Raw genomic sequence first — 13,536 nt, forward strand, 5'->3', positions numbered from 1 at the left:
GACTGGGGTAAAGTTCAGTAGTGCATGATTGCCTGGTGTGCACAAAGCCCCAGACTGAGTCTTCATCATGAGAAACAGAGAGAAAGGAGAGAGAGAGAGAGAGAGAGAGAGAGAGAGAGAGAGAGAGAGATTGTAAGTTGAAATGACAATCTGAGTACATGTTCCCCAAGGGTTCATGTATTACAGCTAGTCCCCATTTTGATGAACTTAGTGTTTGGAGATCAGTCCTGTTACAGGTGACTAAGATTTGGTCAGGGTGGAGTTTCTATGACTGAATCCTGGTGTCTGCAACAAAAGAGAGGAGAGCCAGGACAGATGTGTGTGTGTGTGTGTGTGTGTGTATGTGTGTGTGTGTGCTCATCATCTTGGCTTGCATCACTTTAGGACTCTTGGAGAAGGCCATCCATCCACAGATCTGCACCACCAGCCTTGAGCCTCCAGAACCACATGCCCAAATAAACCTCTTTTCTTATAACACACCCAGTCTCAGGTATGTCATAATAATGATGTAAAATGAACAAAGGCAGAAAATTGGTACTAAGAAGTGGGGATGATGGCTAATTTAAAAAATATCCCAGATTGTGCTAACAGCTTTGGAATTGGTTGGAAGACTCTGGAAGAACCAAACAAGAATGCTCTATGTCAAGGGTTACAAGCGGAAGCAGGAGGATTTGGAGAACCAGATGAGGGGCTGATCTTGGAAATGAGGAAAGTGGGGGAAAGTGAAAAGGGCCGTCTTACAAGACAGAGGACTTGGTACATTGATGTGAGTCCTGAGGTTTTCTGGAAGGCTAACTCTAACAATGATGGGCTGATTTATCTGCTAGAGATCTCAAAACAGCAAAGTCCTGAGTCTGGGACATGCGGATCCTTGACTGCTTGCAGGAGGAGTCATAGAGAGACGTCGAAGTGAAAGGAAACAGCAGGACAATCTAGTCACATAGCTACTTGCTAAGAGATAAATAGAAATGTTGGCCTTGGGGAGAACAGGTAAAAGTGTTCTAGGGTGCTTCTAAATACCTCACTTCCCCCACCCAAGGCTTGCAGAACTTTCAAGAAGGAGATATCAGGGACCCAGCTTAGGGCAGGGTCCAAGGGCTTGGAACTTCTCTCTCCAGCTCCAGTGGGTGAGGCATTATGGATGCAGCTGTGATTCAAATGTGTAAACACAGCTAGTGCCATGGTAACTCCATCTGGACTTCAAGGGAAAACCCGGGAGCCTAGACATTTGCTACAGGATTGGTTTCTGCAGAGTCCCTGATGGGATGGCTGCTGGTGGGGTCAAGTGTGGAGCCCACAGCAGAGTCTCCAGAAAACTTTACTTTAACACATAGACACAGAAGCACAGAGACATAGAGACAGACACACAGACACACAATTACACAGAGACACACAGACACAAGACACATAGACACACAAACCCAGAGACACACAGACAGACAGACATACAAGTACAGGGACACACAAGCACAGGGACATACAGACACAAAAACAAACTCACACAGAAGCACGCAGACAGAGACCCACAGGCAGGCAGACACACAGAATCCTGCCTCTCATGTGACTCTCTACACTACCTGAGATTCTACTAACAACAAGGCCGTAACCAGACACAGGCTCTTGAGCTCAGGACCAGAACCGTGAATCCAAACAAAGCTCTTTATGAGTTGCCCACATTCGTGCACTTAACTATATAGGTAAAAGAAAGTGGATTGAGACAGCCTCTGTTTTTCCTTTTGTACACGCACAAGCTTCAGATACATATATTTCTTTATTGCAAGAAAAACACCCAATGAAACATCTCATTTATCATAATGGAAAACTTGATGAGGCCTATAGTCAACTGTGTGGCAATGCGAGGTGAGTCATGGAAAGTTGCATAGCTCAGTCGGAAAACAAGTGCTAAGTCCACACGGTCAACCCACAGATAAGGATTCTGCTGAAGCAGTAGCTGCCTCCTCCTGAGTGCAATCTGCAGCATACCTTCCCCACCACACAGGCCCCCACAGTCCTTTTCCCTGGTCTTGGATGACAGAAGTGGTCATTGCAGAGAGTCGGGTAGGCAGGGGACAGAAGGAGTAGAGAGTGGCCAATCAAGGGGTTGACAGCGGCTGACTCTTTTGACTTGGGAAAGATGCCCTTGAAAGGGACACCTCTCAGGAGGTGAGTTGTGTGCACATGCTGGTTGGTTTTACCTGTCAACTTGACACAAGCTAGGATCATCTGGAAGAAGTACGTTAATGAGGAATTATCTCGGGTCCTATAGGAATGTTTGGGGAGGGCTGTATTGATAATTGAGAAAGGAAGACCCCGTTAACTGTGGGCGGCAACACTCCCTAGGCAGGACACCCCAAACACTCAAAGAAGGGAGAGCTAGCACAGGCAAGCAGGCAAGAGAAGGTATGTATTCCCCCTCCCTGTTTTTGACTGTCAATATGACATAATCAGTTGCTTGAGTTCCTGCCTTGATTTCCCTGGAGTGACGGATTGTGATCTGGAATTATATTTTCTTCTTTAAAAAGCAACCAGCTTTGTCAGGTAACTAAGACAGTACTAAATTTTATTGCATAGCATTCTCCCACTGTGAAATCTGGAGATGTTCTGATGCCTTTTAGGATGTGGGGGCGTGAATGGCTATGCATTGAAACACTCTGATGCCCACTGAGGCATAGGTTTGTGTGCAAGGGTGTGCGAGTCCAGGTTTGCCTCCCATCTCATACACCGAACAAGAGAGCGCAGCTCCAGGGTGCCACAGACACGAGCTGCACAGCATGGCTTGCTTTGCTTCAACGAAAGCTTTAAGGGCCCAACCTTTCCCACATGCCATCCATGCACAGGGAATCATTTTGGTGTCAAATTCAGTTTGCATCTTTCCAAATCAGACCCTTTTCCACTTCCTGCCCCCCAGAGGCCTCCATGACAGCAAGTGCTGCCACTATCACAGAGATGGCTGCTTCAGTTTCCTCTGGCTACAACGGAGATGGTCTAGTGGTTAAGGGCACTGATGGGTGGAATACTGTCTGCCTAGCTGAATCCTCAGGGCCTCTGGTTTCCACAACTGCTTCTTCGACATAACTGACAGGTAGAATTTGGGACAGGTAGCACAGGAGACAAGGCACTGGTTGATAGATTGCCCACTTCTCTCCTCTCCTGCCTTTTCTGAATTGTGACTTCCTGTGGCCTTTCTGGAGATGGTTCACTTAATCCAGAGTCTGGGGGTATTTGGGAAGAAGCCATAGCTCTCTTGGCAACCTACAACCTTAACTTTGACCCCTCTTCTTTTTTCGTTCACCTCGCCCCTCAGTTCTGCAACTGCTCCAATACCCTGTAGGCTTTGTTGTAGCCTTTTGTTTTTTAGGGAAACAATGCCAATATAAAAACATGGAAGTCAAGTTGGCTCATGGGAGACTTAATACTTTATTAGAAAAGGGCAGAGTCTTCGACTCAGCCCTGAGCACCAGCAAGAGCCATTGACTACATTGTAAAAGAATAGAAGTCAGAGCCACGTCCAGATGGGATTGGAGGCCTCGGGACAGCCCCGAGAGCAACCCCGTCTGTCTGAGCACTGCCAACTCTGCTCTAGCTTTTTCTATTTTACCCTGTTGTCTCTGTGCATTGTCAGTGGCCAGTGGAAGCTTCCAGTCAGGCTGGATTGCCTGCTGGTCCACTCCAGCTGTCTCTCAGGAACAAATTACTGTTTGAAGACTCCACTTACAAAGTTGCACGAGTTTGGACCCTATTGTTTTTCTCATAAAGACTGTAATTTTCATGCATGATTGTTGACAATGTCAGGTGTGTTTGGGATACAGATGTAATGTAGCAGAAATGCTAGCATCCTGAGCAGATGCGGTACAGAGCCCCATAGGAAGGAAAGATACAGAAGAAATTATCTCTAGGGATGCAGAGAATGGCATCCAGATGATTGTATGATTATTGGTTTATTTTTTTTTATATCAGGTTTTAAGAACTCAATCTTTCTAAACCGGGTGTGACAGGCACACCTGTAATCCCAATCCTCGGGGTGTGGATGTGATTGTGGGAGGATCAGGAGTGTGCTGGCTGGCTGGTTTTGGCTGTCACTCTGATACCAGCTAGAGTCATCAGAGAGGAAGGAGGACCAGTTGAGGAAATGCCCTTAGGAGATCCAGCAGGAAGGCATTTTCTCACCTAGTGACCAATGGAGGAAGGCCCAGCCCATGGTGGGTGGTGCCATCCCTGGGCAAGTGGTCCAAGGTTCTATTATAAGGTGGGCTGAGCAAGTCATGGGGAGCAAGACAGTAAGCAGCATCCTTCCCATGACCTCTGCATCAGCTCCTGCCTCCAGGCTCCTGCCCTGTTTGAGTTCCTTCAGAGATGAACAGTGCTTTGGAAGTGTGAGCTGAATGAACCCTGCCCTCCCCAACTTGCCTTTTGGTCATGGCGTTTCATCATAGCAGTGGAAACCCTGACTAAGACCAGGAGTTTAAGGTCAGCTACATGGTAAGGTGAAGTCCAGACTATTCTATGAAAACCCCAAATGAACAAGCCAACTATGCTGGTTAGTTTTTGTTTTTTTTCACCTTGACACAAGTCAGAGTCACCTTGGAAGATGAAGCTTCAATTGAGAAAATGTCCCATAGACTAGCCTGTGGGGTATTTTCTTGGTTAATGATTGCTGTGGGAGGGGCCAGCTCACCGTGGGCAGTGCCAGCCCTGGATAAGCGGTCCTGGGTTGTAGAAGAAAGCAAGCTGAACAAGTCATGGAGAAACAAACCAATAAACAGTGCTCTTCCGTGGTCTCTGCTTCAATTCCTGCCTCAGGGCATCTTCCCCTGATGATCCACGGTAGCCTATGAACCAGACTGCTTTTGGTCATGGTGTTTTATAACAGTAATGGAGATCAAACAAGGACACAAAGAACCACACCTCCACGGCAGGAGGGAAACTCCTGCGCGGAGTTTTATAAAATGATTATGCTGTGTAATTTAGGACCTGCTGGGTCCATCCTCCTTTACCAATACGTTCTGTGACCTGCAAGTCTGGCTACATCAATGGAGACTCACTTGTTGTAGGGTTTCTTGTTGGGCCCAGCCAATGCCTGGCACGAAAAGGAGACTGTAGGGTGGGTGATGGTACTACTAATACCTTAGCAATAATACTCTTGGCCTGTGTGCCAGCCATTTCTTGCCGGGACTCTGACTGGTTAAAAGCTTTCTTGGGAGGTGTGTGCATTCTTTAACCTTTAGTGAGTGAATGAGCAAGGTGGGTTCGTAAATGCTTGTTAGAGTCATTCCCACCTATCATAATTGGAGATGAACAAGAGGAGGACATTTCACTATATCGTCAAACAGAAGGAAGAGTCTCTTCCCCAGAAAATGGACACCCGAGAAACAGCATGATAGCCTGCTCTTGAAAACACGCCACTGAAAACACCAACCACTCTGTTTCCCAGTGAGTCAGAAGACGGCTCTGGTAGACAGCCATGTCTCCAGGTCATGATCGTGACTCACAACTATAACTGTGTGACGCTGTGTGGATAGTCTGATGAACGGGACACCAGAAAGCAGCAGAATATTCGACCTGTCAGGACAGAAATCCTGTGAACTGTGATGATTGCTACGAAGTCATTAGTAAAGCAAAGACACCAGAAACTGATGGCCCTGGAAGGTTTGTACTTTTAAAATAAACTCAGAGGTATTTGTTGGCCATCTTCTGCAGTTCAGACACTATTCTGGTCTGCTTACCATATTGCCTGTCATCTTTGGATGGGCTTCTATCATGACTGGAATCTTGCCTCCCTGGGCCTCAGAACAATCCAATTGAGTGGGCTTTTGTTTTATCTCTTTTTTAAATAAGGGGATGACAACTGGGCCAACACTGTTGATAAGGGAAAAAATATGGCTGGAGGTGACTTCAGAAGTCCTTCCGGTGTCCCTGGACTCCTGCTGCCTCAAGTCACATTGGGAGAGAATCCAAGAACTCACAATGTGTTGTCTGTTCTGACCTGGCATGGCCTGAGCCATCGGCAAGAGGTCCACCCTGGCTTGTGACAGCAGCCAGGGCTCCTCCCTTGTGCTTCCTCTTAAGTGGGACTCCCTTAGGCACTGTCAAGTCAAGTGTCATTCCTGCTGCAGTGGCACAGCACACCGATATTAGGCAGCGAAACAATCCCTTAAGGGTAATGGCTGGCAGTTACCGTGAACGAAGTCCTAGAACCACCTGGGGAAGTTGGGGGACACCATCATATCAGGAGATCACCTACCATGCTATGAGGTAGATTGTGGAGCCTAGAGTAGATGGGGACCACTTACAATGAAAGCAGAAACTTTGATCCACTCTCGAAGACCTGCTTCCAAATCGATACTCCCAGCAGGCAGAAGACCAGCTTGTGTTTTCATGTCCCGTGGATAAGACAAGCTTTTGTACAAAAAAGGTAAAACAAAAGCTTGTTTTTTTAACATTTAGTACTTCCCAGATATCCTTCTGAGTGAGTGTTAGATCCTCAACAGTGGCCCAGTCGTGAAGAATTCATTTAGTTCCTTTGGGAGAACATGAGGGAGGATGGCACCTAAAGACGAAGCTGGGGTACCTCCTTACACTTGACCTCATGGGCTGCGGTTGGCAAGCCAGCCAGGTGAATGCGGTTAGAGTCTGTGCTCTGCAGAGAGGCTGCCTGGGTTCCTAGCCTGACCCTGAAACTTGCCAGCACGTGCCTCCCTCAGCTTCCTTGTATAATGAGAAGAGCAAGCCCAGGGCTTGGAGGGGAAGCCTTTTGCTTTGCATCAGGTAATGCTCATAAGGCACAGAGAACAGCATAGGCCGTGTGTTCACGACCCTTCCCACAATTTTCACTTTTCAGAGGCTCAGAGTGATCTACTTGTCTAAGGGCATACAACAATGAGGTATAAATGAAACCTGGGCCAATTTAAAGCATTTCCCCCTTACTCTTGGGCAGAAAAGATCTAAGACACAGCTGGTGTACCTGGAGATACTTTTTGTCTATGGAGGAGTGGGGCACAAGCGCCCCTTATCCTGAGATTGGCTATGGGCCCTGAAGCTAGACTAGGGACAATGTATGGACATTGTCTCTACCCATTCAGTACCCACAGGAGGGTTTTGATGGCATATAAGCAAAGAGAACCCTTGGCATAGCCACACACTACTTCCGTGGGTCAAAGTGGCTCTTAGTTCATTTCCAGGAAGGGCACTGTGTGGGCAGAGGAGTGAGCTTGGTCCTGCAAGTGGAAGGATTGTTTCAACGATTCAGGTGAGAGCTAGGGGGAGCCTGGTACAAGCGCAGGTGCTGAGAGAGGCTTGGAGGTGGTGTGTTCTGGAAATACTTGTTGGGAGGATGTCAACACTTACTGGACTCATCATATCCTGCCCCGAGGCCTTAGCTGTCCCCAAATAAAGTGAGTTTATAGTTTCCAGCTGAGAATGTTGGACAGCTACCAGCCATTGCTAGGAACTGACTTTTATAGAATGGTCACTATATTCATTGTTTTTAATTTCTCAGCACCATCTGTTGGTCCCACAGTGTGTTTCTTTCCGTACTTAACTGAGACTTACTGAAATGGTGTTTAATTCAGAATTTTTGTCTTTAGGAAGTCACTGTACACTTCCCCATTAATCTGGCATTACAGCAACTCTAACACCCTCCTCTCTCTCTATTTCTCTCTCCCCCTCTCTCTCAGCTATAAATGGCCCCATGAATTACAAAAGCTGACTGCCCTATAACTTTGATTATAGTGCCAGCAAGGGCAGACTTTAGTAGCCTGGAAGCTCTTGTAATCTGTATTAATGACCTACTTGGTCCATAGGATTGCAGGCATCTGCAGCCTTGGCGGTGACAGCAATTATCCCGTGTTAGAGATCTGAGTGGCTCTAAAGCAAATGCCCACTTCTTCCCATGTTTTCCTCACCAGCTGTCTCATTTGCTAGAACCAGGAAACACATCTAGAGATTGGCTCTCCTGGGTAGCAGCCTCAGGTCCTGTTCCAGCTCTGGTTGTTGAATCTGCCATATTGTCTGCTCATACCAAGAAAGATACTTGACATGTGTCAGAGGGGAGACAAATGCCAGTCAACTTCCAGCAAGTAATTTCATGCCTTCCTCGAGGACCTGCTTCCTGTGGACACAGTAGCCCCTGCTTAGTTTATTTATCATTTGCCTTCCTGTTTTACCTGGGTATCTGTCTTGGCTTCTGGTCTTAGGACACCCATGTTCTGCCATGTTCTGTCATCCCTGAGTGACATGTTCTGACTTAACCCCAAGGAGTTGGAGACTCTTCTGTGCTCTCTGGTGTGGGGACCTGAGACCTGATCATGTCTATATTTCCCTCTTTGGTCCTGCTCTGAGATGCTTTGTGTCTTGAGGTGGCATGCTGTTTGGCAATCTACAAATAGGCCTGTGTGAGCTAAAAGAGCTAGGCCTTACATCATAGGCAAGACATTTCTCATTTTCTATGAATTCTATCTCGTCTCCCTCCTTTCTTCCTTTTTTATTTGTAGGGCAGAGGTTACTTATCATCTTAAATCACTGAACAGCGTGATCAACAGATAGGTTATGATAGGAACACGAACAGGTTTGAAGAAGGTTAATGCCAGCAATGGCTGCAAAACCAGGGGCTGTGAAGAAGATGTTTTATGTGCTCTGCACTGGCATTCTTTGGCTCCCGCCTTGCCTATCTTCATCGGAGGTACGGCCTTGCAATAAGTGAATGGCAACCTGTCCCCATAACAGAAATGCCAAAAGAAATTTTCCAAAAGCCAAATGAGTGTTTGACATTTAAATCAGGCATGTGCTGCCAAGATGTAAGATGAAAGCAAAGTTTTGTCTAGAGAGGATTTCGCCAAACCCATCCCCGTTTCTCAGAGAAAGATCTAGTGAAGGGAAGGAGGATGGGTGGTGTTGTTGACATCTCTCTGGGAAAGGATCTGGAGGAGGGAGCATTCTGGGAAGTAGACAGTACTAAGAGCAAGGACATTGGCCCCAGCCTTATGTTTTGAGTTTGGAGGTGGGGTGGTCTTGCAGGTTGCTCCTTCTCCGAGCAGGGGCAGCAACGACACCACAGAGGAGGACGCAGCGAGGGGCCAAGGTTTCTTTTGTGTGAGTTAATCCTGCTTCTGCAGCTGGACAGATGGGGTCTAGAATTCCCCTCTGTTTCTTGGCATTGATTTGAGGAGGGAGACAGACAAGTGGGTGAATGGATAAAAGAGGAGTGATGGTAACTGTGGGAGCCTGGGGGACAAGGTCAGTGAGGAAGAAATACCTGTGTAGGGGCAGTGAGACCTGTGCTGTTATCAGATACAGGAAATTGTAGTGGAATGCACACACACACACATACACACACACACACACACACACTTTCCTTAGTAACCGAAGCCAGAGTAACGTGCTTTAGGAACTTGGTGGTGAACACACTGGTCCATGACATGGTGGATAAGACCCTTGTCTTCTGTTTCTCTAACTTAGTTCTCAGCAAGGACATGTTCATTTCATAAAAAGTAAAAGCAGAGCTAGCAATGAGAAACCACAGAAACGCACTAGACATAGACTCTAGGGCATGTATTTCTTCGGTGCTCTCAAGTCATCTCTACAAGTTTATAAACATAAACTTGCCTAGTTCTAATACTTTTTTCTTTTTTTGATATTTTTTTTAGGCAGGGTTTCTCTGTGTAGCTTTGGAGCTTGCCCTGGAACTCACTCTGTAGACCAGGCTGGACTTGAATTTACAGAGATATGTCTGCCTCTGCCTCCTGAGTACTGGGATTAAAGATATGCACCACTGCCTCCTGGCTAGTTCTAATATCTAATAATATGTGTGTATACTTTTACCAAGTGGAATGTATATACTTTCTGGTTCAGTCTTCTTTTCTTTTCTTATTCTTTTACCTTTCTCTTTCTGCCATGTGGCTTCTACCCTCCACCTCTCCAGGAAAGGTGTTAATTACCTAATGTGTCCCCATATTACCATCATATGTCCCTATGATTACGTGAGTGGGCATGTGTAGATGACATATACACACATTATACAAACATTTAGACTCTCTCACAACCTAATATAATAAACTCTATTTCTATCTTGAAGAAAGGCTCAGTGTACCTGTATCCTGTATCTTTAATTTTTTAAAAAATTTCTGTGCGCATTTTGTCTGTATGTATGTCTGTGCACCATGTGTGCACCAAATGCCTGTATTGTTGGATCCCCTGGAACTGGAGTTACAGATGGTTGTGAGCTGCCACGTGGGTGCTGGGAGTTGAACCCAGGTCCTCTGGAAGAACAGCCAGTGCTCATAACCACTGTGCCATCTGCCCAGCCCCATCCTATCTTTGGCACTCATACTATTTTTTGGAAACCCTCCCGCTCCATGGCATAGCTCCTGATCAGGTCAAATGGCTTTAATAGCCTGTGGTGTAGGATGTACAATAGTTCACTTAGTCACAGTCTTGAACATTCCTTTCCCTTAACTTTTTTGATATGGTGGCTATTTGGCCACTGTCATTTGAAAGCTTATTATACGTTCTATAGTACAAGCCTAGTAATTAAGTTTTATTAGCCTAACGATATTAACATCTCTAGATTAATCATTTTAACATGCATTTATTATGTGTGGGAGGGGGCGTGAGTTTTCTACAAAGTATGGGGGTCCGATGGTGAATTGCAGGATTGAATCTCTGTCCTGTGAGTTCTGGAGATGGAACTCACGGGATCATGCTCAGTGGCCAGAGCCTTTATTCACTGAGCCACCTTGCTGGCGCATTAGATTTTCTTTAACTGACCACCCCTCTGCGTGTGTGTATCCATGTGATGGTGTGGGACCGTGTGCTTAGTAACTTAAGAGGGTGAATATTACTTTCAGCTCATAATTGGAGCTGTTGCCTGTCATTGTGGGGAAGTCAAGGAAGGAACTCAGTAAAGAGCAGAGCACACATGTGTGCTCACGGGACTGCCTCTGCTGAGCTCTGTTTCTCCACCAGGGTCCCTGTCTAGGGAATGGTGCTGCCCACCATAGACCTAATATGTAGGTCTTCCTACCTATTATCATCATTATTACTTTTTTCAATACGGTTTCTCTGCGTAGCCTTGACTGTCCTTCAACTCGCTCTGTAGACCAGGTTGGCCTCAAACTCATAGAGATCCACCTGCCTCTGCCTCCCATCTGCTGGGATTTAAGGTGCCAGGCCCTTATTATTATTTTAATTAAGAAAATCTTTTCTCCCCACTTTCTTGAGACATGCCTACAGACCAACCTGATGTAGGATATCTCTTAGTAAGACTGTCTTTGCAGGTGATTCTAGGATGGGCCAAGTTCACACTAAAAAACAAAACAAAAACAAAAAACAGAAAACAAACAAACAAAAAACCCCATCATATTTGGCCTTCCAGATGCTAGAATTCTGGGGGCTAACTTCAAATCTGATCCTTTATCTTTCGGATAATATTTTTTGGTTAATGTGAATGGTATGTAATGGCATTATGGGTAATTATTCCACAAATACTTTAGAGTATCTACTAAATACAAACTTCACATTAGTGGTTCATTATAACATTCTTTATTAGAACCTACACTGTTTTCCACAGATGTGCTAAAAATGGACCCAAATCAGGAAGATGGAGAAATCTATTTGAAGTAATCAATTGTGAGAAGATAGGATTAATCTTCTGAAGGCAATAGTATTTTATGGTATTAAAATTTTTGTGGCGGTGGTTGCATTAAGTGTCTCACAGTACTGTATTTGTCCATATTTACATTTTAGATGTTAATAAATAGCATTAGTATCTTATCATCAGAGTCCGCACATTCTCCCAAATAATTAGCTTATTCCAAAGGACAGGAGTTCCAGACCACTGATCACTAATTGAGATGACTCAATTCAAAATTTATAAAGATACATGTAATTTATATGTATATATATATGTGTGTGTGTGTGTGTGTGTGTGTGTGTGTGTGTACATATTGAAAGTCTCATCTAATTTTTTTCAACCTTTTGGGCTTTTTGACATTGTTGGTTGAGAAAGAATTAGGTAATACTCCCCCACTCCAGTGTTGGTGAATAGACTCAGGACCTTGGGTAAGCAAGGTGGGCACTCTGCAAGAAATGTAACCCCAGCCTAAAGTATAAGTGTATACCACGTGATATCAATGAGACATATCCCCAGTCTACACATATCTGCGCGCGCACACACACACACTTTAAAGTAGGAATGATATATATATATATACACACACACACACTTTAAAGTAGGAATAATAGACACACACACACACGTTTTCCAAGAGTTTTACACCATGCTAGCCAGGCGTGAGAAAAGTCCTTGCTCAGCTGAGCTAATCTGGTGACAGATAACAAGTCACTTCCCCTATCATTTTAATCACAGGAAGAAGTCTGTTAGCTTGTTATATTTGCTTTAATGACTGACTGTGACTTCCATTGCAAACTGTGAAACATACTCAACCACGTTCATGAAGTTTTGGCTGTTAGAAACAAAGACATAGTAAAAACTTTTCTCCCAAGTTGAAGTAAAAACCAAGCACAAGGGCACAGAGGTTTGCTAATGTTAAGGGGTTCTTTAGCCGTGAAGGAATATGTAGTGCACAATGGGTGAGGCTGATTTAAAAGAGAAATCGACTTGCTTTAAAGCAGGAAGTAAAATCAGAGACCGTCCAGAGCTGTCTGTGCTGCCAGTCAACTCTGGGTAGAAACCGTGCCGTTCTTAACACGCTGCCAAGAGACTCGCAAGTCTCCGCAGCCCTGGCAAAGCTAACGGTGTGGAGAGAGGCATACAGCCCTTCGCAATTACAGCGCTGAGTCACCTCCTTTGCTCTCTGAATGTTTTTCTGCTCATGGAAGCTCATCTCCAAGGACGGCGAGGAAGGTGAAGCCCAGACAGCTGTGGCGAGAGGTTTGGTGTGAGGGAACACTCTCCGCCACCCACTCATCCCTAGCCAGTGTGGGCTGAGTTCCGGCTGGCTCTCCCCAGCCTCCGGCTGACTCACCCTGTGCTTGCTACCTAGTCATATTCCCTGTCTCTGCACTGTTTGTTTAACAGGCAGAGCCAGCCCCCTGCCTCTCCAGTACTGGAAAACTCCACAGGCTTCTTGGGGTCTCCCAGCGCTGGAAGGAGAGAGTTTCCTGGTCACCCCCGCTTCTTCCTGGGCTTGGTTGATGATGACATTTAAGACCTAAGGAGAAATGTCTTGTGGTCAAGTCCAAGTGGGTATAGATTTCCTGTTTTTCAGATGTGTCCCCTCTACCCAGCTAGATTCTTCCCACCGATGGTCTGTGATTGTCCTGTCTAGAGGCCAAACCTTTGGAATCTTGGAATTATATCAAGCAGAGCCCCATTGACGGAGTAGACACACACTGCCCTGCTTCAGTGTGATTGTCCCTACTGATGTTTGGGTATTGCATCCTCCAGGGCTTAAGTTAACAGTATAACGAGATCAGGAACTTGATTTCACTATCGTATTTAGAAAAGACACCTGTGGGAAATCATTAGATTAGGTAATCAGTGTGGAGACCTGGGATCAAATCCTGGTAGCATTGGAAGGA

Source organism: Chionomys nivalis, chromosome 15, assembly GCF_950005125.1.
Source record: "Chionomys nivalis chromosome 15, mChiNiv1.1, whole genome shotgun sequence".
Lineage (NCBI taxonomy): Eukaryota > Metazoa > Chordata > Mammalia > Rodentia > Cricetidae > Chionomys > Chionomys nivalis.